At 42.3% G+C, this 4925-nt stretch overlaps 1 pseudogene; it reads right to left on the bottom strand.

Moving 5' to 3' along the window:
- Positions 1–1498: 1498 nt before the first annotated feature.
- On the bottom strand, positions 1499–3969 carry LOC129403378 (uncharacterized; annotated as a pseudogene).
- Positions 3970–4925: the final 956 nt, after the last annotated feature.

Here is a 4925-nt window from a genome sequence, read left to right as displayed (position 1 = left end):
CAGTGCTCAGGGGTGACCCATGGTAGTGCTCAGAGAATATATATGTGATGCTGAGGATTTGAAGTAGGCTTATGGCCACATGAAAGACAATGCCTTACCTCATGTACTATCTCTCTGGCCCAAACATTCATATCATATATTAGTCTTATAAATTGCCTCCACACAGAACTCTCAATACTTCTAATATTTAACTTATATTTTTTAAATAGTTGAATGGACATTAAATAAACCATAAATAATGACAATTTGTTTTCTTTGTGTTAAATGCTTAATACTAAATCCTAATTTTGACATTTCCTGGATTTAAAAGTAAAAAAAAATCAACAAACAAACTGAAGAATGTAGTTCTCCTGATGTTTAATGGTTCTAATCAACAAATACTGTAAGCTGAGGGCAGTCAGGGCTCAGTCCATGAAGTTGCTAGTCCCCTGATCCTGTGCTTTTTCTCTCTTAAAAAAATTATCAGCTATTGGCAATGATTAAACAAGACAGAGCAAGAATATTAGAAACCTGATGTTTGAAAGGTTTCTAATATTCTGCCTCCTATCTGATATTCTTTAACAAGTTAAGGAAATTTCTTGTCATAGTTCACTAAGAATTTTTACCAGTAGTGAGTATTCATTTTTATTAAGTAACTTTTGGATATGCTATAGGAGTTTGCCCTTTTTTTTCTTTTTGGGTCACACCCGGCGATGAACATGGGTTACTCCTGGCTCTGCACTCAGGAATTACTCCTTGTGGTGCTTAAGGGACCATATGGGATGCTGGGATTTGAACCCAGGTTGGTTGCGTGCAAGGCAAATGCCCTACCCGCTAGTGCTGTGCTATCACTCTAGCCCTGAATTTGCCCTTTTTAAATCAGTTAACATAGTAGATTATACAGATGGATTTTCTACTGTTGAATCACCCTTGAATTCTTTTTATTTTTGCCTTTTTTTTTGTTTGTTTTTTGGATCACACCCGGTGATGCTCAGGGATTACTCCTGGCTTTGCACTCAGGAATCACTCCTGGCGGTTCTCGGGGGACCATATGGGATGCTGGGAATCAATCAAGGGTCAGCCTCGTGCCAGGCAAATGCCCTACCTGCTGTGCTATCACTCCAGCCCCCACCCTTGAATTCTATGATAGATTTTAGTCCTAATATTTGTTCTTTCCATTCAATGTTAAGTTTGACTTATAAGTCATAATTTTCAATGTGTACAACTATTTTCACAGGACTATCTAACTTTATGCTTATGTTATTTTTTTATGTTTATCTTCACCTGGACCAGATTTTGGTCAAATATAAATAAAAATTGGTCTATTTACTCCTTTCCCTTTGTGTACCTCTACCTTAAAATTTTGATTGCATGAGAGTTTCTACCTTAAAGCTTTAATATTGGCATGTGAAACTAGTGGAACTTTAGGTCTGATCAGTAATGTAACCCTAACTTAATGTTGGGATTAAAACTAATTTTTCAGCTCTTACTATTCTTATTTTTCTTATTTAGTCACTTGTCACTTGTCACCTTGTTGATCTTCGATTTGCTCAAACAGGCGCCAGTAACATCTCCATTTGTCCCTGTCATGTGCTAGTGTAGCCCAATGGTACCTACTTGCTCCAGGAACACGAAGAGCCTCAAACCGCTCGTCCAGAGTTTTGATGAAGTATGACCATCTCGTAGGTGGGCAACCAAGCGGTCTTTTGACGTCCCGTGGAATCCAGTCGGTAACAGCTCTAGTCCAATGGTTGTCTCTATATTGAATTGCATGTCCGGCCCATCTGATTTTCAACGCCTTGGCAAATGAGACAATGTCTCTGATTCTTGATCGACGACAAAGGTCAGAACTCCAGATTCCTTCTCTCACATGAGTGAAATGTGATACTCGAAGCATAGCTTTTTTGATTCCTTTTTGGGATACCTGAATAGCGTTCTCATTCTGTTTTCGTAGGTCCCAGGTCTCTGAGGTGTATATTAGTGCAGGAAGAATGGTGGAGTTGAAAAGATGTGCCTGGAACTGAAGGTTCTTCATCCTCTTAACAACTTCTTCGATGCTCTTGAAGGTGTTCCACACTGCCCTCTTCCTTCTTTGCAGTTCAGGTGCCAGGTCATTTGTCATGTTGAGTTCTCGACCCAGGTACACATAGCTGCTGCATTTGGAGATGTTCGTTCTATTGCAAGGAAATGGAATGTCAGAGACTAGTTTGTTTTTCATGAATCTTGGTGAGATTCAGCTGCAGTCCGATCTTTCCACACTTGCAGTCGAAGTCAGTCAGCATTTGTGCCACTTGGCTAATGTTTGGTGTTATTAGAACGATGTCATCAGTGAAGCAGAGGTGGTGTAGTTGCCAACCACCTATCTTCACTCCCATTCCTTCCCAGTCCAGTCATCTTATGATGTTCTCAAGGGTGGCACTGAAGAGTTTCAGTGAAATGTTGTCACCCTGCCGAACCCCTCTCTTTATGTCAATGATGACTTCCTTGTAGAATAGTGAGATCCGGGTGGTGAGTCCATAATACAGCTCGAGGAGGATCCTGATGTAATGAGTTTGAATGTCCTGTTTGGCTAGGGCTTCGACGACTGCTTCTGTCTCAACAGAATTGAAGGCCTTCTTTAAATTGATGAACGTTAGACAGAGTGGCATCTTGAACTCTTGCAAAACTTCAATGAGCTTGGTCACCATGTGGATGTGGTCGATCATGCTGAATCCTTTTCGGAACCCGGCTTGCTCTTATGGTTGTCCTTTGTCTAGTGTTCTGCCTATTTTATTCATGACTTGAGTTGTTCAAACTTGTAGACGATGGACAACAGGCAGATTGGGCAATAGTTGCCGATGTTGTGGATGTCTCCCTTCTTGTACAATAGAATGGTCTTGTTGGTTTTCCATTGGGACAGAACCTTGCATACAGACAGGTAGTGTGTGAAGAGCTGAGCCAGTGTATTGACGAGTACTGGTGGCAGATTTTTCAGGTGTACCGGTCTGACCTTGTCTGAACCAGGAGCTGTACGCATCTTTACCGATGAAATGACGTGTCAGATTTCGGAAGGGAGAACGCTGGGACCAACATATCCATTCTGCAGAATTTGGTATGTGGGCAGGTGGACTTGGCTATTGAAGAGATCTGAGTAGAAGTTATGAATAATCCTCTCCATTGCCCTTCTGGAAGATGTGATAGGTCCATTGGGACGTCGGAGGGCAGTCATCTTGATCTTGTAGTTGGCGATGGACAGGCGAGCATTGCAAATACTTTTTTCCCGGCTTCTGCCACATGGGCCAACACTGCTGCACTTCTCTCTTTGAGGTCTTCCTTTATTGCTTCTCTGCACAGCTTTGTGAGCTCGGATGTTAGCTTGTGATTGCCTGAGGCTCGTGCCAAACCATGTTGGTGAATGAGCTCGAGAGTTTCTGAAGACAGGCATCTGTTTGTAGCTTTCCCACTTTCGGCATTTCTTGTGCAGTCATAGAGGTGATGAACCAGTCGATCATATTCCTCATCGATGTTGTCAACAATGGCATCTTCCCACGATGCGGCAATAGTGCCAAAGAGCTCCCAGTTAGTGGTCATTCTGGGAGTTCTCTTCTTAAACTTATACTTTGCAGTTCTTTCTTCCCACTCTGTGAAGTAGAATTTTGCACGAAGGAGTCAGTGGTCTGATCCCATTTGGAATTTTGGGTCAACAGCGACATTGGTCAGGCAAAATCGTCAATTGAATAGGACATGGTCAATTTTGTTGTGAAACTGTCCACCGGGAGACTCCCATGTCCAACATTTAGATTCGGCTTTCTGGAACTGTGAGTTATCATGGATGGTCTTGGTCGACATGATGAACTCAGACAGTCTCTCACCTTGTTCATTCCATTCTAGGCCATGGGTCCCAATGTGGAGTTCTTTGAGCAACCTTCTCAGTCCTATCTTGGCATTAAAATCACCAACAATGATCTTGTAGAAGGTATGGTCCTCATTATAGAACTTCTCCAGCTCCATGTAGAACTTCTCAATTTCTTCTTCATCATTGTTGGATGTTGGTGCATAGATGACAAAGATAGAAACTGCCAGCAGTGAGCCACATCTATTCAAGCGTAATTGTCTGATTTGGGTTGTTAGGCATTCGAATGAATCAATGCTTATGGCCAACTTTGTGTTAACAAGGATACCGACACCACCAACACCTCTATTGTCGCATGTTCTGAGGAACAGTTATTCTCCAGTGTCGAAAATGGCATGATGTGATTGATTCCTTCTCATTTTGATCAGACCAATGATGTCGTACTTGATCTGCGCTTGCACCATCAGGTCCTCAATAGATACTTTCGATGCCAGTGTACGTGTGTTGAAAGTACAGGCAGTCATTTTATCCTTCTTCATTTTGGCAGTTTAGTTCATCCCTGAGATTTTATCAGCCTCTCCTTGCTCATCTTTCTCAACGCTACTGTATTGGGGGTTCTTTCAGTGTCAGGAGAATGAGCCCGTTGTTGTTACTGTTTTTGGCATATTGAGTATGTCATGGGCAGCTTGCTAGGCTCTGCCATGGGGGTGGGATACTCTCGGTAGCTTGCTGAACTCTCCGAGACGGGTGGAGACTTTTAAGGCAGCCTTTAATTGCCCTTACAGGTGTTCCCATGGTTCACACCATATTTGAACCCCATCAAATATGGTGCAGGAATCATGGAAAATGGGTACTTTGCACCTGCACGGTTCGGAAAGTGGCCTGGAGCGTAGTGGTGACTGGGTAGTGGAGGTAGTGGAGATAAAAGCCCATGAGGTGGGTCGTCTTGGTATGATCCCTGGGGTGCCTAAGATTGGGAGAAGTAGGCAGAGGATCTCTGTTTCCGGGTCATTTTTGGTAATTTTCTTTTTTTCTTTCTTGAAAGTCATACATTTTATATAGATTTTCAATATGATTGATATAATGCTTTACATAATTATTCCTCATTTTCTTA

Source organism: Sorex araneus, chromosome 3 (assembly GCF_027595985.1).
Source record: "Sorex araneus isolate mSorAra2 chromosome 3, mSorAra2.pri, whole genome shotgun sequence".
In the NCBI taxonomy this organism is placed as follows: Eukaryota; Metazoa; Chordata; class Mammalia; order Eulipotyphla; family Soricidae; genus Sorex; species Sorex araneus.
Note: the sequence above shows the minus strand (reverse complement) of the source record. Positions and strands in the feature narration are given on the sequence as shown.